Source organism: Notamacropus eugenii, chromosome 3 (genome assembly GCF_028372415.1).
Source record: "Notamacropus eugenii isolate mMacEug1 chromosome 3, mMacEug1.pri_v2, whole genome shotgun sequence".
In the NCBI taxonomy this organism is placed as follows: Eukaryota; Metazoa; Chordata; class Mammalia; order Diprotodontia; family Macropodidae; genus Notamacropus; species Notamacropus eugenii.
Genome location: NC_092874.1, coordinates 43,730,522 through 43,757,400, shown reverse-complemented (window position 1 = coordinate 43,757,400; position 26,879 = coordinate 43,730,522).

The following is a 26,879-nucleotide window of genomic DNA, read 5'->3' as shown; positions in this document are numbered from 1 at the left end:
AGATGCCTGAGATTTCTTTTACCACGGGCAAATCCTGTTATACTAACGTGAGAGAAAAAAGATGAATATACAGCCACCCGAAGGAATTGTTGTTGTTCAGTTGTTTTCAGTTGTGTCGACTCTTAGTGACCCCATTTGGGGTTTTCTGGGCAGAGATACTAGAGTGGTGTGCCATTTCCTTCTCCAACCCCAAGTAGAGATAGACCTAAGTTCATGCTTAAGGGGAAAAAATTCTTTCTTTACGTTTATATGTCATAGGGTAGGCCCACCGACTTGTGGAGCAAATTGCTTCGGGAGAAGAAAGAGCTCCTGCTCCTCTCATCCCCTCCACTGACCAGAGAAAGATCTTGCAAGCCTCTGATGATGTGAAGATTTGGGAATCCACATTGGTGACAGTAAGAATGTCCTTAGAATTTTAATTACTGATGGCACACTAGGAGCACTGAGGATGCCTTGAAGACACAGCAGGGATCTTTAGAAAAGACAGTGTCAGGACTCTAACAAGGAGCCCAGAGGAAATTATAACCTACTTAGGGGGAACTTCATGAGGACCTATGAAGGAAAGAGACTGCCAGAAACTCGGAGCTTTTAGTTACTCTCTCTACCACATGTCTTCTACACCAGAGCTCACTTTTCCCTGGACTCTGTATGTACTTGTGGGAGAGCATACCCTGACTTTGGGAGGAGATGCTTTGAAGCAACACATCTTACCACACTGCCTTATTAAATTACATTTTCTAAATGCTAATTAAATCTGTCTGGATAGCTTATATCAGTTGACAGTCAATGTGGAGAACACACTGGTGGAGGCTCATAAGCAGTAGCATTAGGAGGGTACCCCAACCCTCCAGGATTATCCCTGTATTCCTAAGGGAAGAAATACTAATACTCTGGGGATCCAACCTGCCAATGTAAACTCCCAGAAACCATATTGATGAAATCACAGTGGTCCAACCCCTCTCCCTGTGACACTCTGTAACATTAAGGAACTGTAGAGATTAAATCGAATACCTTGTGATACAGACTGCTTCCCTTCCACCCCATGACAAACCCAGGTAGCTCATTTGGCCTTTATTCATTTTATTAACTTTTTAATACTTGTTAACTTTAAATGAGTGTTTCTTAACACTGTGTCACAGTCTGTGGATGTCTGATGAAGCCTATAGACCCTTTCTCAGAATGATGTTTTAAATGTTTTTAAATGACAGAGAAATACAAAGGGACAAAATTCTATTGAAATCATTATCCAAAAAAATTAGTTTTTAAAACAAGGTCATATGGACCCCAGGTTAAGGATCTCTGCTTTTGGAGGTCACCGAGGTCAATATTTAGCCTAAATGGTTTCATAAAGTGGGAAGATTATGAGAAAGGTATCAGCAGGTCTTTGAACATATGATCCTGACCCTAACTTCTTTTGACACTCTTCTGGTGCCACCACGATTATCTCTTGCTTTGTGACCTGTGGCAAAGCTCTTTGACCCTCTGGGCTTCATTTCCTTTATATATAAAATGAGGGGATTGTTCTAGGTGGTGCGATGGATGGAGTCAGGAAGATTCATCTATGTGAGTTCAGATCTGACCTTAGACACTCACTAGTGACCCTGGGCGAGTCACTTAACCTCTGTCTGCTTTAGTTTCCATATCCACAAAAAGATGATGATAATAGCACTTACTTCCCACAGTTGTGATTGTTGAGGATCAGATGAGATCATGTTGGCAAAACTCAAAGTACTGAGTGCTCACTGGATAATCTGGAAAACGTCCCCCAGTTCCTGCATCGAGCAATCACATCTGGTGCTGACCTAGGGGGTTTTGCTGTATTAAAGCTCCATCTTCCTGCTTTTCCCGCACATTAATGAGCAGACCTTCCTTTTTCTTCCTTTTCCTCTAGCTCTGAGACAGTTGCAAAATAGATTGTGCAGCTCAGGACAAACGGAGGCCTTCCTGCCTCTTGGAAAAGGATGAATGCCCTGGGAACGGATGGGAAGGAGTCATGCTCAGGCCTCAGAAGGTCCACCTACCTGCTTGTGTCATCGCCCTTGGTCTTCCATCGGGCCCAAGGCATTGAAAGGTGGGGCAGAGAAGGAGCAAGGGACTGAATCAGATCCGACTTCTTTTTGCAGAGGGAGGAGTGAATTCCAGAGGAAGCCATTCCTGGAGATGGGAAGAGATGAAGCAAGCTGCTTCTGGAGGTGAGCTCTGGAAGCAGGGAAGAGGGAGTAAGGTGGGAATGGCCAGGAGAACTAGAAGCCGATACGTTGGCATCAAAGACCAGGCTTCACCCTGAAGACCCCAGGACCTGTGTAGCTTCCCCATTAACTGGCATTATTTACTTAGAGGGTCATAGATTCAAACTTGGAAGGAATCACCCAAACCTCACACTTTATAGATGAGAAAGTAAAGGCCTAAAGCACTTACGTAATTGACCACCATCACACATAGCAAGTGTGCCCACTTTTGCACCTAGGCCTTCCTCATTCTAAGGCTTCCCTATGTCTCTGACTGGTTCTTTGTCATTTGAGAGTCACATTTATAGTTTACAAGGTACCTTCCTCACAACATCCACTTTTCAGACAAGGAACCTGAAGCTGAGAGACTTTGGGTGGGGGGAGAGAGAACAAGAATGTATTGATTTATTAAGGCCAATGATGGACTGGGTATTGGGCTAAAGCACTTGACAAGTATTATCTCATTTGATCCTTACAACAAGCCTGGGAGGAAGGTGCTATTATTATCATCACCATTTTATAGTTGAGGAAACTGAGGCAGGATAAATGAACTGTGGTGGATGACATAGCTAGGAAATGTGTGGAGCAGGATTCAAACTCAGGTCTTCTTGTCTCCAGGTCAGGTGATCCATCTACAGCACCATCTAGCTGCCTCATCCCAGAGTACAGAGCTGAAATAGCAAAGCTTTCTTCTTCACCAGGATACCTATCAACAGTATACAAAGCACTCGATGGTGGAGAAAGGACGTGCCCAGGGTCTGAGCTGGGGCTCATGCCAGATGTTTGGACTCTAAGGGGTCGGTCTGTCTCACTAGCAGGTCCTTGCTTAAGCCCTGGTCCTCCTTGTCTACAGAGATTCTCTTTATTTGCCCTGATTTAATCAGAGCGCATAGTCGTTTAGTTCTTTTTCAGTCATGACCAACTCTTCATGACCTCATTTGACATTTTCTTGACAAACATACTGGAGTGATTTGTCATTTTCTTCTCCAATCTATTTTACAGATGAGGAAATTGAGGAAGACAAGGTTAAGTGACTTGCTCAGGGTCACATGGAAAGTGTCTGAGGCCAGATTTCAACTCAGGAAGATGAGTCTTCCTGACTCCCAGTCCAGCATTCTATCCACTGTGCCACCTGGCTGCCCTAGGTGGGTAGTGCCCCACAGTGAATATTTGTGTGTCTCTACATAAGCCTCTGCTGGTGCTGAAGCTGCAAAATACACTTTGGTCTCTTTAAAATAGACCGAGTCCTTGTTACTTTAAGCCAGGCTTTCCTTTTAATGGGTCACTGTTGATCATCAAACAAAGTCTTCTTCCTTCCAGTAATTCATTAGTAAATTCATGGCCCCATATGCCTCAGACCTCTGTGTGACAGACAGTTCAGCCAACTGGCATCAGCCAGGAAACTGCACAGAGTGGATCATGGGTGAACAATAAAAATCTCCCACGCCAGAATGGCTGGAGCGAGGGACTTCTGAACAGAAGTGAAGATGGAAGCAGAGGAGCAAGACAAGAAGAGAGAGGAGAAAATAGACTCAGGAAGCTGCCTGCCTGAGATGCATCTGACTCCTGGCACCGACACTTGGCAGTTTCTTCCCCGGTTTTCAAGCTGGTGTCTGCCTTGAGGGCCCCGACGCAGTTGGGCTTTTTGAATTTTTAGGTTGGCACCATTTGGGGGCCAGGAAGCCACAGTTTCAGGATGCAGACTTTCTCCCAGCTGTGATTCCCATCCAGAAAAAACCAAGCTGGCCAGATGTCAGTAATTCACAGTTCCAAGGCTAAGATGAAATGCCTTTCAGACATGGAGTGGAAAGCACTTTTCCAGACCCAAAGGCTTCTGAAATGCTCAGATGGTCAAGTGATTACACCCCCATCGCACTGCGCTAAATTGATGAGAAATATGGGAGTGCAGGGGTGGGAAAGGTAGCTTTAGAAAACTGGTGGAGAGGGGGTTGCTGCTATTTCTTGCTGTTCAACTTGCCTGTGTTTTAAGTAAATTCACTTTTATATTATTATGATTCATCCTGACTGGTATGGGTGGGATTTCCAGGTCGGGGGCTCACAAGCAGTAGCCGGATACATGGTGAACCCAAACAGGTTAAAGGATCTTGGGAGCTGACACATAGGTAAGGACTAAGGTCAGCCTTTTGGAAGGACATTTCCACACTGACGCAAATAAGGTCTTCTGTGGCCTGCCAGGAGAACTGTCATTCATTGAAATCATGACAGATGGTGGATTTTTTTTAGAATCTACTGGAGGGAGCAGTCCACACATGTTTATGAAATTAAAACACCGTATCTCTTAATAAAAGGCAGTAGGAGATTTCGGTTTAGAAAAACAAGAGACAAAATTAATGAACTAGCTAATTGTGTTCCCTGTTTATAGACATCAGTCCAAATTATCTCTTTAGTCAAAACATACATATCTACTTTGGATACTTTCCATCTCTATGGATGCTTCCTTCCCCAGATGCAGATAACCGTCCCTTTTATAACCTTCCGAGAGAGAGAGGCAGCTAGGTGACATAGAAATTCATCTTCAGAACTTACTAGCTATGTGACCCTGGGCAAGTCACTCAACCTCAATGTACTTCAATTTCCTCATCTGTAAAATGGGAATGAATCCCACAGTTATTGTGAAGATCAAATGAGGTAATGTTTGTAAAGCACTTAGCATAACACTTGGCATATGTGCTATATAAATATTAGCTATTATTATTATGGATAGATGGATGGATGGATAGATGATAGAAAGGTAAATGAATGGGTAGATAGAGCGGATAGAGGAGGTAGACAGAAAATTTGTTAGGCATTTATGTCAGGCACTATGTTGAACGTCTCCTGATCACTGACTGGACTTTCATGTCTCAAAATTGTAGGCAATCTTGGTATGAAGGGGCTAAAACAAATTGTGGCAGATGACAGGAAACTAGATACAATCTTCTGTATTGTGATGGTACTTTATATTCTGTTTATGAAATGAATCCTCAGGCATCCTAACCAGGCTGCTGACCAAAGGGACTTAGACAAGAGACTTCTCAGGGAGCCCATATTCCTGGTAGGAGAACTTGACTGAAAACATCAAAGCCTCCCTAGATGATTTGCATCACTTGCCCCTGCCCAACTCAGAAAGAATGTTTTGCGATTACCATCATTCATTCTTGGGGGGCTTCCAAAAAGCCAATTGTTGGGAAAGGGGTGTTTTAACCTTCCTTTTAACTTTTAAAAATTTACTGCAAAGGGTATATAGTATTCAACTGAAAGTTGCATTTCTTGGTGATGACATTATACATCTCTTGCTTTAAGGATAAATTTGATTGATTTTCTAGCGTTCCACTAGGGGCTAGTATGATAGGAAGAAAGATGAACTCAGTGGTGCTTTGGGCTCCATTTCTCTCTAGAAGATTTCCTTGTATTTTTGCAGCTTCAGTTTCTCAAGGCCAGGGGATTTCTAAGTGGGACCAAGACCACTTCCACCTAGCCAACTCAGGGGATATCTAGAGTTCTCTTGCCACACGGTGGGCCACAGGAGTACTCAGCAGGAAGGGTGACAAGCTGGGAGAGATAGAGAGAGGAGAGAGAGAGAGAGAGAGAGAGAGAGAGAGAGAGAGAGAGAGAGAGAGAGAGAGAGAGAGAGAGAGAGAGAGAGCAGCGTGATGGCGTTCAAGTATCTTTTCAAGGTTATTAATATTTAAAGTACAGAACCAGATGTCCTCCATCTCCCCAGAATACAGGAAGTGAGGAGTTGCTCTGAAAAAATCAGCTTGGCTCAAGACTGAGTCTGAGAAAGAGTTTCCTGGCAGTGGGGAGAAGCTTGTAGACTCTCCCACTCTGGGGATCTTCGAAGGTAGGAGAGATTCTCAGCTGGGTGGGTATTTCAAAGTTTGCTTCTTCCTGCTTGGAGACTGGGTTAATGAGGTATGATGGGAAAAGCAGTGATTTTAGCATGAAAGAACTTGAATTAAAATGCTATCTCTACCATTTACTACCAAAGTGACCTTGGATAAGTCCCTTCACATCTGTAAGACTCTGTTTCCTTCTCCCTAAAGTGAGGGTTTGGACTGGGTGACCTCTCAAGGATGGACAATCTTATGAGCCTGTGGCTAGGGGACTGCTTGGGAAATGAAGAGAATGGTAGAGAGGATTAGACTGTGAGTCAGTACATCTGGGCTCTTCTTAGTACTAACTCTAACAGCAACATTAGGCAAGTCATTGTTCATGCTTAGGTCTCAGTCGGCTTTTCTGTACGAAAAGAGGACTGTGATAAATGTTCTCTAAGAGCCCTCTCAGTCCTAAGATGCCATAATTCTGGGGTGCTTTCCAGTACCCAGAACCATAGATTGAGAGTTAAAAGAGACCCAAATTTCTCATTTTATAGATGAATAGTAATAATAACTTAATGCAGTACCTGGCAAGGTGCTTAATAAATACTATATCCATCCATCCATCCACATCTCTCCCTCTCTCTCCATCCATATCTCTCACTCTCTATCCATCCATCCATCTATCCATCATCTCCCTATCATCTTCTGTCTCCCTCATTTTAAAGATAAGAAAACTGAGACCAGAAGACTTAAGTAATATGCCCAAGGTCCCTGGGAGTAAGGAAGGGGGAAGAAAGGATGATAACAAGTATTTGTTAAGCATCTTCTACCCATCAGGCACTCTGCTAAGTACTTTACAAATACTATTTCATTTGGTCTTCACAATAGCCCTGTGAGGTAGGTGCTGTTATTATCCCCATTTTACAGATGAGGAAACTAAGGCAGACATAGGCATAAGTGACTTACCCAGGGTCACGCAGCTAGTCAGTGTGTGAGGCCAGATTTGAACTCAGGGTTCAAGGGGCAGAGCTGGCACTTCAATTTAGAAACTCGGTTCAGCAAGCATTGACCAAGCCTTCCCTATGTGCCAAGGCTGGGGATTCAAAAGTAAACATTAGTCACAGCCCTTGTGGAAATATTGTACTGGTGGTTCTTGGAAGCCCCATTGTCATGGTTCCTCTAGACTCTTAGAGCAGCCTTCAGAGGACTGAATGTGGTTTGGGGTCCCCTGGACTCACAGAGCCCCATTTCCTCACCATCATCATTATTCTTGGGTAAGGAACAGAAAAGTGGGCAATGATATGAAATGACAGAAATGCTAGAAAAGTAATAAACATATCTGTAGCTAGAACAAAAAAACTCCCAGACCACAGCATGTGGTCAGTTGCTATGAGACCGATCTTGCCACATGGGGGCCTGTCCCTTTTGACAAAGGGACACATGGTCTGATCGCTGAGGCTGCTATTCTTAGGTCCTCCTCTGACGCAACCTGAAACCTTGGGAGGCTTGGCTTCCTTCTCTGGGCCTCCATCTCCCCCACCCCTCGCCTGTTCCCTCCTACACCTCTGCAGTGTAAGGTGTTACAGCCACCACCACCTTGCTTCCTGGGATGGTAGACAGGACAGAGGAAATGATCCAATTAATTAATGCCACCCACTCTGTTCATCTGCTTTGGAAATCAAGGGCTGCCTGGCTAATTCACTGGTCTGATTGAGCAGATCTGCTCTGCTGAGAAGAGTCCACTGCCGGCCTCCATTCAGGTCAGCGATCCATATTTGCCGGATGAAGTGGGTAGTGGGGCACGCCTCCCCATGCCAGTATCAGTGTGCAACTCCCAGAATTTAATTGCCAGGCTGTTCAGGAGTGAATCCTAGTCACATAGAGCTGGCCAATCAAAAGTTGTGTGTGTACCTGTCAGACTGTTAAACGTTTCCCTTTAAGTCCTTTCTTTATGCCCAGAACTGGCAGCAGCCAATTCGTCTGGGGAAGAAGATAACAGGAAAAGAGTTTGATGGGAAAGACATTGACAGGCAGCTAAGACAGATTCTGTCTCAAAGGGTCTGAACTACCTGCAGTGTGGCCATCCCTTCCCATGGCTTACCATTAAGGCTACCCCGCCCCCCTCATCAGCACTAGCCAATGTGACATAATCAGTCCATTGATTATGGATTGATACAAGCTTATCAAGCACCTACTATGTGCCAGGCACCGTGCTAGACACGAGATCAAACACAAAAGGGAGATAGTTCTTTCCCTCAAGGAAACCTCAATTTTCTATAAAAGCAAGTGATTGAGTTTTGCTAGAGAGACTGATATCACCTTCATCTGCAGATCTACACTCCTCTCAGAGCCTCAGTTTCCATTTCTGTAAAATGAAGAACTTGATCCAGATGACCTTGGAAGTCTGTTTCAGCTCAAGATCCGTGAATCCCTCTACTATTCTACCAATAACAGAAAAAAAAATAAAACCAAGGGAATTCCCTTAAAGAGGACAAATTGAGACTTAGCAGACCCTCTCGGAACTACCCAGAGAAGTGAGCTTTTCTAGTAGCCCCAAGAACTCAGGGGTAAATTTTAGAGATGATTGAAAGAAGAAGTCAATTAAGCCAAGCAAGAAATAATTCTCAAAAAGATCTGAGTAAAACACTCTTCTCAGAGAAAAATTTCTTTGTGAAAGAGATAGTCCTGGTCTTACAGTACTTTATTCTAAAGAAAGCAGTACATGAAGTGGATTGGAAGTCAGGGGATCTGGGTTCTAATTCTGCCACTTAGTACCTGTGTGGCCTTCGGTTGACCACGTACCACCTTAGGGATTTTGCTTTTTTGTCTTCTGCAAAATGAGGAAATTGGAATTTGCAGCTCCAGGGTCTAAGTCACAGGGGTGGGGAATCTGTGACCTTGAGATCATGTGGCTTTCTAGATCCTCAGGTGCGGCCTTTTGACTGAGTCCAAGTTATACAGAACAAATTCTTTTATTAAAGAGATTTGTTCTATGAAGTTTGGATTTGAGGACCTAAAAGGTCATGTATGGCCTCAAGGCTGCAGGTTCCCCATCTGTTTAAAGTGCGTCCAAATACACAGCAATCCAGCCCCATATGAGCAACCAGATCTGATAGTGTGAGTGGCATCCCACTCCTTCCCACCAACCCCAGTGATAATACAGCCTATATTCTAGAATATGAATTTCTAAAACTAGGACCTGGTGATATCAAGTACATGGCAGGCACATGTTACCATAGCACATCTCCAGAGCTAGAAGGAACCTAACCTACACTAGAGGTCATCTAGTCTACCCCTAATATGTAGAGATGAGGAAGCTAAGCAGGGTCAGGATTTTAACCTAGGTCTTCTGATTTCGCATCAGACACTCCCCTTTTTCCAGGCCCAGTTCTTCCCTCTCTGTTCTCCTGGTGAAGGATCCTACATTTTCTCCAACTTCATGAAGGGATTGTCAGGGACAGGATTGAAAGAAGATAGGTGATAGACAGATGGATGGATAGATAGATAGGTAGGTGATAGATGCATAGATGAGTAGATAGATAGAATGGATAGATGGATGGACAGAAAAATAGGTAGATGGATAGATAGATGATGGATGGATGAGTGGATAGATAATAGATGGGTGAATAGATAATGGATATATGGATGGATAGGTAGATGATAGATGGATGAATATATGAATGGCTTTTATTATATTTATTTGTATATGTAATTTATATAAATATGTATTTATAAATAGCCTTTATTAAGTGCTTTCCATGCACCAGGCACTATTCTAAGTGTTTGGGATACATATTTTTAAAAAAAAAGATTAGTCCCACCTGTCAAGGATCTTGTATTCTAAGAGGCAAAGACTAAACATGAAGGGAGGGAGAGAGGATGCAGGACAAAAGCCTCTGGTGGGGAGATGAAGGAGAGTGAGTTGAGTTGGGAGTGAAATGAGCAGCATGGTTGGTGCTTTGTTCCCCCTCCTTCCAGCAATTCTTCTGCTGGCTGGAGGAAGAATCAGGGGTGCACAGGAGCCCAAGCTGAAGGGACTGTGGCTACAGAAATGAGCTGACATCTACAAACACAAGTCATACTCATTGTTCACCCAGTGGGGCTCCTGAGCTTGGGACCAGCCACCCAATAACATCTAAATAGCAAACCTGGGGGCTTCCCAGACCCCCCACCCCAGGGCTGATTATCCCTTGTGTTGCCCTGGCCAAAGGGAGTTACAGATAGGGTTTCAAAGAAACAAAGGCTGGCAAGACAGGTTTTGGTCTTGAGTCTCGGCAGTCTACAGAGACGCTGCCCATAGCCTCTTTCCTAAGCAGTCTCTGCCTCCAAGTAACATAGCAACCTTTGTTCCTGAAAGGATTTTAATGGGCCAATTTTAGCAGTGTCATAAAGCAAAAAGTAATTACCTGGGAGGAAAATAGAAGGCTTTTTGTTGTTCACATGCTCCCTCTCCTCATCCCAATCTTCTCCTGGCTTCTTCCTCCTCACCCCCCCCCGCCTTCCTCTTGCTACACTGGCAGATGACACAATGCTGTAAGCCTCCATGAAGTAATCATATTTGACTGTCCCCTCAAGAGAGCTGACAGTGTGGCCCCGGGGAAAGAACAGTGGTCTGGAGTCGGAGGATCAGGGTTGAAGACCTGCCTCTGCCTCTTATTATCTGTGTCTTGGGATAAGCCATTTCATTTCCAACTCAAGAAAAGTAATCCCTAAAATGAAGGGGTTACCATGGGGGGAAAAGCAAAATAAGATGTTGTCTGGGGTCCCTTGCAACTCTAGGACTATGATCCTCCAGTCTATGTGGAACTTTGCTAGAAAAGTCATTCAACGGTTCATACCCTTTGACTCAGAGCTATCAGTTAGGACTTGTAGTTGGAGCAAGTATCTGCCCAAACTGCCCAGCATACTTGGCACAAGACATGAACAGCCCTAAGCAGTTAATGGATTTGGGATGCAAGGCATCGTCAATGAATGTATGAATGAGTGAGTGAAAAATATGTAGTCCAAATACTGTGTTAAGTACTGGGGACAGAAATAAAAAAAATCAAAATAGTCTCTGCTCTCAAGGATTTATAAAAGAATTCAGCTGCAGGGCAGATGGAAAGGCCACCACAAGATAAATAAGTAGGTCCAGAGGATCTTAGGGGTTTGTGGGGAGGAATGCAATACACCTTACCATCTGTAACTTTCTCTTAGCTATGTGATAAGCTTTTTTTCTGCTGCTACAGACTTCAAGGGCTATCAGCTCCCTCTAAATTTAGGCAAAGTCCCAGTTACCCTACCTTAGTTATGCATCTGTCTTCCTCTACTCCCTCCCAAGAAGGTTAGTACCAGAAAGAAAGGTCTTACGTATAATATATCATTCATAGCAATACTTTGTGGTAGCAAAAAAAAGAAAAGAAAACTGATGGAAAGTAGGCTCCCATTGATTGAGGAATGGCTGGACAAATTGTGGTTTTATGAACTTGCCCTCATACTTTTAAAAAATATTTTATTTTTTCTTAACATTTAACATTTTTAACATGCAATCTTTAAAATAAATTTTGAGTTTCAAATTCTCTTCCTTCTTTCTACCCTCCACCCTCCCTGAGACAGTAAGTAATTTGATGCAAGTTTATATGTGCAGTCATGCACAATATGTTTCCATGTTAGTAATATTGTGACAGAAAACACAGACCAAAAAAAACTAAGTAAAATAAAAAAGTTTCAAAAGTATGCTTCAATCTGTATTCAGGCTCCATCAGTTTTTTCTCTGGAGGTGGATAGCATGTTTCATCATGAGTCCTTTGGGATTGTCTTGCATCATTATATTGTTAAGAACAGCTAAGTCATTCACAATTCATTGTACAATGTTGCTATTACTGCGTACAGTGTTCTCCTGGTACTGCTCTCTTTACTTTGCATCGGTTCATTTCGTCTTCTCTGGTTTTTCTGAAACCAACTTGCACATCATTTCTTATAGCACAATAACATTCCATGACAATCATATATCACAACTTGTTCAGCCATTCCCCAATTGATGGGTATCTCATCAATTTCCAATTCTTAGCCACCACAAAAAGAGCTGCTATCAACATTTTTGTACTTAGAGCTTCTTTTTCCCTTTTTTTATATCTTTGGGATACAGAACTAGTGGTGGTATTGCTGGGTCAAACGGTATGCACAATTTTATAGCCCTTTGAGCTTAGTTCCAATTTCTCTCCAGAATGGTTAGATCACACCAGCATTGAATTAATGTCCCACTTTTCCCACAACCCCTCCAACATCCATCATTTTCCTTTTTTGTCATATTAGCCAAGCTGATGGGTAAGAGGTGGTACTTCAGATTATTTCATTATTTATTATTGCCTTTCTCTAATCAATAGTTATTTCAGGCATTTTTTCATGTGACTATAGATAGCTTTGATTTCTTTGTCTGAAAACTGTCTGTTCATATCCTTTGACCATTTATCAATCAGGGGATGAATTGTTTTCTTATAAATTTGCCTCAATCTCTATACAATTGAGAAATGACCTCTATCAGAGACTTGCTATAAAAAATTTTTCCAATTTTTGGTTGCCTTGGTTTTGCTTATGCAAGCCCTTTTAAATTTGATATACTCAAAATTATCTATTTTACATCTCATAATGTTCTCCACCTCTTGTTTTGTCATAAATTCTTGCCTTATCCATTCCAAGCCACCCTAATTTGTTTATAGTGTCATGTCTAAATCATGTACCCATATTGGCTTATCTTGATATATGGTGTTTATCTATACCTAATTTCTGCCATACTGTTTTTCAGTTTTCTTAGTTTTTGTCCAATAGAGTTCTTGTCCCAAAAGCTTGGGGTTTTGCATTTATCAAACATTAGATTGCTTTGGTTATTTACTACTGTGTACTGTGTACTTAATCTATTCCAGTGATTTCTTAGCCAGTATCAGATTGTTTTTATGATAACTACTTTATAATATAGTTTGACATCTGATATGAATAGGCCACCTTCCTTCACATCTTTTTTCATTATTTCCCTTGCTATTCTTGACCTTTTGTTCTTCCAGATAAATTTTACTGTCATTTTTTCCTAGTTCTACAAAATAATTTTTGGTAGTTTGATTGATATGGCATTGAATAAATAGATTAATTTAAGTAGAATTATCATTTTTATTTTATTGGCTTGCCCTACCCATGACCAATTGAGATTTTTCGAATGATTTAGATCTGATTTTATTATTGTGAAAAAATGTTTTGTACTAGTATCCATATAGTTCCTGGATTTATCTTGGCAGATAGACTCCCAAATATTTTATAGTGCCTACAGTTGTTTTAAATGGAGTTTCTTGAACTCTTGCTGCTGGACTTTGTTGGTAATATATAAAAATGCTGGTGATTTCTGTGGGTTTATTTTATATCCTGTGACTTTGCTAAAGTTGTTAATTACTTCATCTAGTTTTTTAGTTGATTTTCTAGAATTCTCCAAGTACACCATTATATCATCTGCAAAGAGTGATAATTTTGTTTTCTCGTTGTCTATCTTAATTTCTTTGGTTTCTTTTTCTTATCTTATTGCTATAGCATGTCTAGTGCAATATTCAATAATAATGGTGACCATGGACCTCCTTACAGATCTTACTGAAATCCCCTGATGTTACTGGGAAAGCTTCTAGCTTATCCCTATTACAGATAATGTTTGCTGATCATTTCATAATACTGCTTCTCATTTTTTAAGGAAAGATCCATTTACTCCTATGCTCTTCAATGTTGTAATGGGAATCAGTTATATTTTGTCAAAAGCTTTTTCTGTGTCTACTGAGAGAATGATTTGATTTGTATTGGTTTTGCTATTAATATGGTCACATTGGTATGCTCTTATGGAGTATTACTGTGCCATGAGAAACCAAGAGAAAAGAATGAGAAGAAACATAGAAGGACTTGTCTGAACTGAAACAAAGCAAAGTGAGAAGAAGCAAGAGACACAGCTGTATTGTATCGTGTACACAGCTGCCGCAATAATGGAAAGTAATGACAGTCAAAGATGTCAGAATTCAGTTAATCAGCCAAAAGTCATTTATTTAAGCATTTACTCTGCAATGTTAAAGAGGGCAGCTAGGTAGTGGAGTGGACAGAGCACTGGAATCAGCGAGATTCATCTTCATGAGTTCAGATCCATGCCATGGCAAATGTTAAATGATTCAAATCTGGTCTCAGACACTAGCTGTGTGACCCTGGGCAAGTCACTTAACTCTGTTTGCTCAGTTTCCTCATCTGTAAAAGGACCTAGAGAAGGAAATGGCAAACCACTCCAGTCTCTTTGCCAAGAAAACCCCAAATGGGGTGATGGAGAGTCAGAGAGGACTGAAAAATGACTCAATATGCTATGCAGTGAGCAATCTCAACCCTAGAGGACTGATAATAAAGCATTCACTTCCCCTCTTGGCAGAGAAGTGGTGGACCCAGTGTGTAGGTTTGTTCACTTTAGCTGGATCTCTGTGTTATGGGGGACGATTCTATGGAGAGGAATAGTGTGAAATGTCATAAATGTTTAAAAAAATTTTTATAGAGAAACCAGGATTTTAATATCCCAGCTAACTCAGTAGGCATGAAAGGAAGACAAACATAATGGAAATGTACAGACAGCTTCCTGAAGCTGCTAATCATTCAGATACAGCATTCCTGTCACCACAGGCAATGCCACCATTTTACTGACTTACAAGCAAAGAAATTCAAAGTTATCCTGGCTTGAATAACTCAGAGTCATTTTCTTTCTAAAAGGCTCAGCTCAGCAACCACTTCTTCTGGGATGCCTTGCCTGATCCCCCTGGTTCGGGTTCAAGGTTCTTACCCTTGTGTCATTGGCCCCTTTGGCAGTCTGGTGAAACCTATACACCTCTTCTCACAATGATGTTTTTAAGTGAATAAGATTAAATATATAAGATTACGAATGAAACCAGTTATATTGTAACAAAGATGTATTTTTTCCCATCTAAATTCACAAGTCCTCTGACATCTAGCCACAGATGCCTTGGGTTTCCCTTCCCTCCTCCTTTACCTTAATTCTTTCCCATTTCTCAAATATTCTTCATTATCCTTGTACATGTTGCATGTCCCTCCTACCACCACCCAGCAGAATGGGAGCTCTTAGAAGACTGGGCCAGCTTTGGTTTTGTCTTTGTGTTCCAGATGCCTAACAGTGACTTGCACAAAGTAATAAATGTTTATTGAATTAAGTTTTTAAAATTATTTAAGTAATGATTTAAAATGAAATAATTTATTTTAAATTTTATTGCTGAATTACTATCTAATTTCAGATTTAAATAATTTAATCGTTAAAAGCGATACCTCTGAATGTTTGTGCCTGCTTTCTCCCGTTTTCCTGTCTCCTCCCTTGCTGTCAGCCTGTCCGCGGTCCCTTCTCCTGCCTCTCCACGCCTCCCTCTTGCAGCCCCTCTCCACCTGGCTAATTTGATGCTTCTAATCTGCGTTGGGCTTGGAATCCGGATGAACAAGCTTGCTAGAGCAGTGCATAAGATAATAGCAAGCAGGTTCTCTGTGAGAATCTGAGGGCTCTTCCATGAACAAAATCCATAAGCTTCAGTGTGTGGATTTTAGGAGAAGTCTTTTGATTGTTCAGAAGTCTTTTATGTTTATTTCCTAGTGCTGGGTTATATTCTGCAGAGGTGTGCTTGCCAGATAGAGGAGATGTTACTGTGCACATACGTGCACGAGTTTGTACATGCTTTTATATATATGTAGTGGGGGTGATCAGGGGAATCCCCTAATTTGCTGGACTGGGAAACTTCCATAGAAGGGGTCAGAATACGCATCCCACAGAAAGCAGCCAAAGTGTATGTCCAGTTTTATGGGAGGTGCTCCAGTACAGCAAAACAATGGGTTACCTGATCGTCTCACTACACACACACACACACACACACACACACACACACACACACACACACACACATTTTCTGTCTCCCTCCCTTTCTCTCTCTCTCTATCTCTTTCTCTTCTCTAGCTTCATACCATTAGTATATAGAAAATCATTTTTAACCAACATAGCTGACCTGATATAATATATACAATAATATATAATAATTATATATTGTTCAATATATAATATTGTTCAATATATAATAACATATAAAATATACTAATATCTATGTAGCACAACAATGTTTGCATCCTCACAACCAGCATTATCATCCCCATTTTACAGATGAGTAAACTGAGCCTCAGAGACAGTATCCCTTGCCCAGGGCTCCCAAGCTGGTAAGATTCAGAGCAAGGTTTCAGACCCTGGTCCTTTGACTCCAAGACCTGCCCTTTCCACTGTCCCTTCTGGTGCTGAGAGGGAGCACTGCTTACCTTAGTTGGGACCTTGGAGAAGCAGAGGCTGTTCATTTATTCCAGCTATGCTGTCATTCATTACTTAAAACAATACTGGAATGCCTCTTTGGGGATGGCCTTCAGAGCTAGATTAGAAGCCATACAAGAAAAGCAGTCTTATTATTTCATAGTGGTCACACCTCATTTAAAAAAAAATCAAAAGGAGCATTACTCAGCTTAATAGGTACCTTATCCATCTGACTTGGCACCAAATAGCTTCTGGCTATTTTCCAAAAATAAAATCCATCCTCAGTGGATGAAGACTGACATTGAGGACGTCGAAAGAATATCCCATCGTCTCTAAAGGTCTTTCCTGAACAAAAGTTAAGTTTGTTTTCAAATTGACTTGAAGAGTGGCGTGAATGTTGGAGTTGGAGCCAGGAATACCTGAGTTCAAGTCCTTCTTTGGACACTGAACTAGCTATATGGCCAGGCACAAGTCACTTAATTTCTCTTTCTCAGTTTCCCCTTCTGTAAAATGGGATAATAATGAGGATCAAATGAGATACCATATATAAAGCACAATGCCAACCTCAAAGTACCACATGAATGCTAGCTAGTATTAGAAGAATAAGTATGGGGCTTCCCAGTGTGATTATTTTGAAACTCACAGCCTCAATTTAGACTTAGAAATTCTGTTTGTTTGGGGGTTTTTCATCAATCTTATTATTTAATAAGGCTAGAATTTCAAGCTGCCTCTAATAAGATGATATTTAATAGAGATAAATGTGAAGTCTTACTCTTAGATTAAAAAGATCCGCTTCAGTACAAGATGGCAGAGGTATGAAAACTGTTGATCAATGAGCTTTTCTGAAGTAAGCTTTTCTTAAGTGCCTACTCAGGATTCTGACTGGAAGTTTTAATGGACTCCAAACTCAGTCTTGTAGGCAGCTGGTTGGTGCAGTGGATAGAGCACTGATCCTGGAGTCAGGAAGACCCGAGTTCAAATCTGACCTCAGAAACTTGCTTGCAGCATGACCCTGGGAAAGTCACTTAATCTTATTTGCCTCAGTTTCCTCATCTGTAAAATGAGTGGGAGAAAGAACTGGCAAACCACTCAAATATCATTGCCATAAAAAACCCCAAATGGGGTCACAAAGAGTCAGACATGACTGAAAAATGATAGACCAAGACAAAGCTCTATCTGAACCAATCCATCAACAAGCATTTATTAAGCTCCTACGATGAGTCAGACAGGGAAAGCTAAGGGTGACAAAAAGCATTCTTGTCTTTTGCTGTATTGAGGGAAAGAAGACAGCTGTTCTGAGTGGATAGAGTGATGACAAAAGATGATTGAGGGAAGAGAAAACTACTTTTTATATTCTTGTCTTTTCTCTGGCAAGGAAAATGTTCTTCGTACCAGGAGAGAGAGAACAAAAATGATTAATGGGAAGAGTTGAAATCCCCCATAAGTGGGAATATGGCAAGAGAGCACCTTGCTGCCCAGAATGAATTCAGGTCACCAGACCTGGGTGAACTAGATCCCAGCACACTGAAGCAACCTGAGGGTGTGGCTTGGGAGCTAACACCAGTCATCTTTTTAAGACAAGGACAGGGAAGGTGCTGTAGGACTTTCAAAGGCCAAATACTACTACTGTTTTCGGAATAGAGAAGAGGCCAGAGTCTGCCAGCTATCTATTGGAGTCTACAAACTACGGCCTGCGGGACTCCTGCTATGGTTCGTGAGCTTGAATTTGATTCCTAGGAAAAAATCCAAAACATGTTAATAAAAGGGGATGGGTCTTGTTGCATTTGAAAAGGGAAGCAGTGATCAGCTGTATAGCTTCATCAAGATCCAGTCACAAAAACAAATTTTTAGACCAAGAGTCATTCTTTAATAGCTAGAAAATCAAAAAAAAAATGACAAACTGTTAACAAACATATGAAAGGTTGCTCCAAATTGCTAATAACAAGAGAAATACAAGTTAAAACAAGAGTGAAATTTTACACCCAGCCGGAAAACTGGGGGGAAAATGACCAAATAAAAGGGGAAATCTGAATATGGGAGCAGCTACAGGAAAATAGGCATACTGGTAAAAAAACAAACCACAAGGCAGTCTAATCAGCACCTACCGGCCACAGTACTTAGCACTTCTAACTGTTTGGGGAGATAATTTGGAATTATTTAAGGAAAAAAATGACTAAACCATTCATATACTTTGCCCCAAAGCTCCTACTGTCGCGAGTCTGCCCCAAGGAGGGTAAGAACAGAAAGGCCCCCACATATTACAAAATATTCATCGAGATATTTTGTTGTGGCCACAAAGAACAGAAAACAAAGTGGGCGTTCTTTAATTCAGCAGCGGGTGAACAAATTGGGGATAAAAGCCGGCCTGAAGCGCCTTTCCCCTTCTCACTCCCTGATTCCCATCAAGTTCAGGGCTATGGTGAGGACAAGGTCATGGCTGCTCTGATGGCTGGAGGAGGATGGGCTGTCAGATTTCCTGGAAAATCTGCTTATTTCCAAGGAGAGTTGGGTTGATGTGCTGAGTTTATTTTCTCAAGCTCTCTATTTGCCAGTACCCCTTGAGACAAAGCTTCCTTTCCCTTGCCCCTAAGTCCCCCCTGAAATCTATTATCAGCGTTTTCTGTCTGTAGTGTGGGCCTCCCCAGAAGGTAGGTGTTGGGGTGAGCAGGCAGGCTGGGGGAGGGCTGCCGTTTCATGTCTGGGGTGGAAAGAAGCCCTCACAAAGACCCGTCTGTCTCCCTGACTCAGAGCATCCAGCCCTGTGTGTCTGAAGCTTCAGTCCCTATTTGATCCGTACCCCCTGCTGCGCCTTGTTCGGTGAATTTTTAAATTCTCTTTCATTTTATTGAGCTCTCTCCCTCCTCCTCCCCTTCCCCCCACTTCCCTGAGTTAGGTCTAAAGGATTATTGGGTCCTTCTCTTCATTGATTTGTTTTTCTGACCTTTGTGGTAGATGCAGAAAAGTCTGGGGGAAGGGAGAGAAGAAAAGGGGAGGTGGGGGTAGGGGAAGGGCAGGCTGCACTGGGGAAGGGATGCCAGCTGGGTGCATTACAGGGCTGCTGGGGCGCACTCTCTTTTCTTTCTCTTCAATGTCTCTCTGTCTCTGTTTATCTCTCTATGTTTCTCCCTACTTCTCTCTGTTCCTCTCCTGTTTCTCTCTCCCCTCTCTCTTTCCTCTTTCTTTCCTTCTCCCTCTTTCTCCTTCTCTCCTTTCTTTTCTCTCTCTCCTCTCTCTGTCTTTTTTCCTCTTCCCTCTATTTCTCTTTCTTTCTCCTCTTTCTCTCTCTCTGCCTCTGTTTGTCTTTCTCCCTACTTCTCTCTCTGTTCCTCTCCTATCTCTGTTTCTCTCTCCTCTCTTTCCTCTGTCTCTGTCTCTGTCTCTGTCTCTGTCTCTGTCTCTCTCTCTCTCTCTCTCTCTCTCTCTCTCTCTCTCTCTCTCCCCCCCCCCCCCCCCCCCGTCTCTCTGTCTGTCTCTCTGTGTGTGTGTATGTATCACACACACACACACGCACACTCTAAAGCTATCTGGCTGCAGTCAGAGGGGACTACAAACCAAAGTATAGCTTTTTCCCAGGGACCTCGGACATGGGTTCTGAGGGTGCCAAACCACCAGTAACCCAAACAAAAGCAATTTCCATTGAAGCATCTCCTGCTTTGCTCAGGGGATTTGTCATTTCTACATCTTGGTTTCCCATAGAGCAGGGATTGTTTACCTTTTTAGTGTCATTGACCACCACCCCACCTTGGTAGTCCAGTGAAATTTATGATTTCTTTTAAATATACATTTAAATACTTTTAAATAACATTTTTAAATGAATAAAATACATAGCATTACAAAGAAAATCAACTTTACTGAAATACAGTTATGAAAATCATATCAACAATATATCAATCAATATAATCATATCATAAAGTAATCACTGCAGCCTCAATTTCCTTACCTGTAAAATGTAGAGGGGGGACTAGTAATCTGTTTTCTATCTCAGGATTGTCATGAGAAAAGCACTTTATTAACTTCAATGTATCACAGAAATATGAGATGTTATTGTTTCAGGGTTGATTTATGAGCTTTCTCCTTCCTCTATTTAGATCCGTGCCCCAGGTCATAAAAGCAGTGATAATCTCTTCTCTTCCATTCAAGTCAGCCATGTTGGACTAAGTTGTTGGAGAAAGAATTGTATCCTCTGGGCAGTCCCTCCAAATTTCTGTTTCCTCTTTACCATATGCCTGCAGCTCACCAAAACAGGCAGAGTTGGGGGAGGGGGGGAGAACAGTGATTTTCAATCACTATCAAACAATTAAGAAAGGTTTATTGAACAAGACATTGTGCTAGGAATTAGGGGAGAGACGAAGGAATGGAAGGCCTGGTTTCTACCTGCAGGAGTCAACGAGACAATATATACACATGACAAATTGAATAGGCAAGAGCTGTTTTCATTATCATAGGCAGCTCCCTGGGTAGAAACTTCCTTCACCACTAACGGCTTCTACTCTACCTTCCAAACCAGATCTCCAGAGCCTCTCAGCCTGGCACTCCTGTGCACCATGGCCATTTTCTGCTCAGTCACCTCGGACATTTTTCCCCATCTCCTTATTATTCTGCTTAACATCTCTGTGACTTTCCTGACCAAGGCTCCCTTCCCTGCCCTCCATTCCCCATGGGTCTCCTCCATTAGAACATAAGGTGCTATATGGCAACACTGTCTAGTCTTTGTATTTGTATCCCTAGGTTTAACTTATTGCAGAGTTAGCACTTAAAAAGTGTGGGGTTTTTTCCCATTCATTCATTGTAGGGAGGAACTATCTATGTTCTCAGGGAGGGAAAGAGGAAAAGTATTTTGCTTGAGGCTTATAGTGACTTGCTCAGTGTACAACTAGTCATGATCAGGGATGGGATTTGGACCTAAGTCTTCTCTATTCTATCCACTAGCCATACTGCTTTACCTAATTCTTTTTTTAATTATTTTATTTGTTTTCAGTGTTCTACAATCATTTCCATATAGCTTAGATCTTTTCCTCTCCCTCTCCCTCCTTCTCCCCTCTCTCCCCACTCCCTCCCCAAGATGGTGTGCAATTTTATATAACTTCTACACATACATTCCTATTAAATACATTTTCACCTTAGTCATGTTGAATAGAAGAATTAAAATGAATGGGAGAAAACATAAAACAAAACAAAACATAATACAGAAGAAAATGGTCTGCTTCATTCTGTGATCCAGTTCCATAGTTCTTTCTCTGGATGTGGAAGGTGTTTTGCCTCAAAAGTCCATTGGGAATTTTTTAGGTCCTTGCATTGCTATAAAGGACTAAGTCTACCAGAAAAATTCCTCGCACACTGTGGTTGTTGCTGTGTACAACATTCTCCTGGTTCTGCTCCTTTCACACAGCATTAGAAGTCTTTCCAGGTTTCTCTGAAGTCTTCTTGTTCATCATTTCTTACAGCGCTCTATCTGATTCTTAACAATCTAATCAATCACATCAATCAGCAATTTTTATTAAACATCCATTATGTCTCAGGCACTATGTTAAGCCATGGGGTTACAAAGACAAACAAGAAATAATTCCTTCCTTCAGGGAACATAAGATTGTATCAGAGAAGACAACTAGGATGTACCTAAAGTCTTAATACTTGAAAATGAACTAAAACTTTTCAGACACCCTGTATAAAACTACACAAACTAAATATAGAATAATGGGGGAAAATTCGTTGGGAGGACATCATAAAAGGCTCCAGGAGAGTTACAGTCAAGCTGAGCTTTGAAAAAACCATGGATTCTAAGAGGCAGAGATGAGAAGGAACAATGACCAAATATTACCTAAACAGTGAACGATGGGAAGCTAGATGTGCTATGTTTCAAATGAATCACACGGACAATAATTGCTACAGGAATTCAGAGAAGCAGGGGAATCGCTTCTAGATGGAGTGGGCAGTATCCAGAGAAGGCTGGGCCTTGAAGGATGGGTAGGCTTTGGGTAAGAAGAATAGAAGAGGAAAGGTAAGAAGGTGAGAAAGTACATGGCCTGATTTTGGGACCCTGAGCCACTGTAAGCCTAAATTACCCTGCAAAATTATATTTTTTTAGTTTTCTAGTTCACCTTATTTCTGTGGGAAACTCATGCCAACAAAGGTAGATGCTTAGTGATTATTATATTAGAATGCGAATAAGGGAAGGCATTAGTGTGCAGCCGGCTCCCTTAAATGAAAAGGAGAAATTTCACAGCAATGGCCGGTGTCCCTGGAGTGGTCTCAATCTATTGGAATAACTCAATATTTTCATACATTATTTTTCAAAATTTGCTTTATGACAGACTTTAGACAGACAAGCACCGAAAGACTGCTGACCTCAAAATGCCCCCAAATACCTGGGAGAAATCAAGTCCCTGCAATCTTCTGGATCACAGGCAAATCAAGGGCTGGCTAGAGCAGTTGAGATCAAAATTAATTACTCAGATTTTGCTGGTCCTAAGGTTGGGCCCCCATAACTCATCAGCATTCAGTACCACTGTCATTCTTGCAGTCAGGAGTAAGGGAACCTGAGATAATGAGGATGAGGGGAGATAAAAGAGAGTGTGCTGAGGAGGATCTTAATTGTATCTTAATTGATTCACATACTTTCTCCTTCTTATAGATCCTTGCCCCAAAGTCAAGAATTCAGAGTTATGGCTTCTCCCTTTGTCACAGAGCACGTATGTCATCTATTCTTGGAAAAGAGGGCACCTTTGGTGTTCTTTTAACCACAGAACATGGTTGGGAAAGAGCATGCATGGTACATGCTTTCAGGACACCTGGGTTAAGGTCTGGCACTTATTAGCTGTGTGACTGAGCATGTCACTGAACTTCTCTGGGTCTCAGTTTTATCATTTGTAAAATGAAAGAGTTAGACTAGATGACCTCTGAGGTCTAAATTCATGATCCCTGTGGTCCATGTCATCTAGACTGGCTACCTGCATTGATCAAGCAAATCAGAAGGTGGCTATTGCTTTACTTTCTGTGTGGTGATAGATAGATAGATTTATTGATTTGTTGTTATTCAATTTGTTGTTATTTCAATCATATCTGACTCTTCCTAACTCCATTTGGGATTTTCTTGGCAAAGATACTGGAGTGGTTTGTTATTTACTTCTCTAGCATATGTTGCAGATGGGGAAACTGAGGCAAACACAATTAAGTGACTTCTCCAGGGTCACACAGCTAGGAAGTGTCTGAAATCATATTTGAACCCAGGTCATCCTGACTCCAGGCTCATCACTGTATCTGCTGCACCACCTACCTGTCCTAAGAGAGATAGAGCATCTATTAAGCGCTTATTATATGCCAGATGCTCTGATAGGCACTGGGGATGGGTATAAATGCATACTAGTCAGTCCCTGTCCCCAAGGAGCTTACAAGAAAAAACATAAAGGGGAGCTGGAAGGAGGTAGTACTCATGGCGACATGACTTGAGATGCTTTGAAAATGTTGAGAAAGCCTGGAGGCTAACAAAATGAGGCCAGAGCTGGCCTATCAAAGCCCAGGATGGCTTCAGGGGTGGAGTCCAATTTTTTACTAGGGCAAGAGTGGAGGTAATAGCAAGAAAGGAAGCGATGGTTTGAGTAGAGATGGCAGGTCTAGAGATGTTCCAGAAATGCTGTGGAGTCCCAAAATTGAGCAAAGTCAGAACTGACTTCTCAGTTATACAGTGGTGCTTTCTCTCTTATGATACTGAAATCTGCTTAAGTATATGAGTTATTAACCATTCAATGCATTGAGGAAGAAAATGTCTTTCTTCAAAAAAATATTTGTTTCTTTGACAACCCAAATGCTTCACAATGGTCACTTTTTATTTTCTTCTGATTGACTTTAGTCTGAATATTTGGCCAGCTTGGGGGAAGTGAGAATCCTTGTCTTTGTTTCTTCCCTGTGGGGAAGGATCCGGCTGGACTATGGCCAGGGCCGTTACTTTTCCAAAAGAACTGAAAAGATTCATAACTTTGAACTGAAAGAGCATGATAGTGCTCACTCTTCTCATGAGGAATAGAGAGCACAATAGCCAAGGGCTTCACATGAAGCCAAAGAAGTAAAGAAAAGTCTTACAGCTTACACACACTGGGACTGTATCTAGCAGTGCTCCCTCCCGCAGAATACTGTCCAGTGTAGACTGTGGACCAACAAAGAGAGACTTTTTGGCAGAGACCAGCCAGGTAGGAGCAGCTTGCTGATATCACCAGAAGTCATTGGTGGCCATGGAGCATCAGATGTGTGAATCATCCCTCCACACATACATCTCAGCCACACATGTTCCCTTCTTGTGTGCCCTTTCCCATGTATACCTTATCCATATATGTTCTTTACACATATACCAAGACACATACATTCCTTATATGTATACCCCTCAATATACAGGCCCCAGGCATACAGTTTCTTTCTGCATGTACCTCTACCTATGCCCACTCATCCCACTCTGGGTAAGATGTGTATCTATAGGTGAATGTGTCTTAGGTGTATCAGGAGAGGGGAAAATTCTACTTCTACTTTCTTAGTATGTTATACAAAATGTCTTTGCTTTAAACTATGTTCTCTGACAAGTAAAAGTAAATATATCAGTGGGGGCTCATGAGCTATGGGTTTGAGGAGTTGCAAACTCAAAGAGCATCTGGAACTTAGGATAGTCTTATGTGACTACTCACTTTGCAGGTGGGTAGATACCCCCAGGGGCTACACAGATGAAAAGACATAAGATCATTTGAAAAGAAAGAACCAAAAACTAGGGGGACCAGTAAAGGGTTATCAAGTGTCCCTGTGAGATGAGCCTTAAAGGAAGATTAGGGTACTAAAAGATAAAAGTAAGGAAGGAGTACATTCCAGATATGGGGATCAGTATGCACAGACATGGAGACAGAAGAGGAAAGGAAGCAGTACAGGAAGCAGTAACAAGTCCAGTTTGGCTGGAATGTACAGGTCATGAAGGGGAATAGTATGAAGAAAGAAGAGAAAGGGAGGCAGAAGCCAGACCATGAAGGACTTTAAATGATAAGCCAAGGAGTTTGTGTTTTACTCTTCAGGCAATGGGGAGCAGGGTTTTCCCACTGAGGTTCATGGTTGATCTTTGTGTTTAATGACCACTGAGGTTTCTCAGGTTGGACTGAAGCACCAGCTTCAGGATTTTTAAAGAACAACACAGCACTCCTTTCTCTCCTGTTATAGGAATGTACTAAATGCCTTTTGATTTTATTTTTTGGAGATGCAGAGAATATGTCTGTGTATTGAAAAAACCTGCAGAGAAGTATTTCCAGGAGAAAAGCATCTTATTTAAAATAAAAGGGAATTGAAACCCAATGAAGAAGTTACCTAGAAAGAAAGGCTGAATTGAGAAGTTTTCATGTAAGACAAAAGTGCTTTATGAAAAACAATCATGAGATTTAGAGCTAGAAGTGATCATAGAGATCACCTCATTTAAGCCCTTTATTTTAGACATAAGAAAACTGAGGCCAAAAAGGGGATTCTCTGGGTCACATGGGCAGCAAGTAGTAGAACAGTATTTGAACCCAGGTTCTCTGTTTCTGCATTCATTGTGGATTCTAGCATACCACTACTATGTCAACTGTAGAAATAAGACTATATTTTTCAAGGCAAAAAGTAGTGACTGTTGAAAATAGAGGGGATCCAAACATAATCAAAGGAAGAGAGAAAAGGATTCACTTGTTCAAAAATATTCAAGGCAGCTCTTTTGTGGTCACAAAGAATTGGAAATTGAGACTATGCTTATCAATTGGGGAATGACTGAACAAGCTGTGGTATGATTGTGATGGAATATTGTTGTACTATAAGAAACAATGAAAGGGAAAGAGATGACAAGGTAGACACAAGGATTCATCTAAACTCTCTCAAATTCCCCTCCAAGCAACTTTAAAATAATGCCTCAAATCAAGTTCTAGAGCAACAGAGCCAACAAAAGGTTAGAGTAAAACAATTTTCCAGCCCAAGATAACTTTGGAGATTGTCAGGAAAGGTCAGTCTCACTGGGGTGGTGTTTGGGCCTGCAGCACAAGGCAAATCTGGAGCCAGTAATGAGTCTTGGAGGCAGCTGAATTGGTGGCAGCAGCAGTATTGGGAGCTCTCAACCCCCAAATGATGGGGGATATTGGACAATCAGAAAGAGATTAAAGAGGAGCCCTTTGCTGGCACTGGATGCAAGCCCTGTTGCATTGTCCATATGCATCCCCAGAATGAAGAGGAACACTATCACACAAGCACTTGAGGCTACAGAGGAGCAGGGGCTCTGGTCATAGTTCCCTGAAGGAGGAAAATGCTTGTGCACACTCACAGGAGAGCGGGGACTCTGGTCTCAGGTTCAAGGAAGAAAGGAGTACTAGTGCTTGTGGCTGTAGGAGAACAGGGGAACTGGCCTTAGTTTCATGGGTCAAGAGGAATGCTAGCAGCTGTGGGTACAAAAGAGATAAAGACCAGAGCACAGGCTAGGATAGTAGTGACAACACCTCTAATTAAATCATACTACCT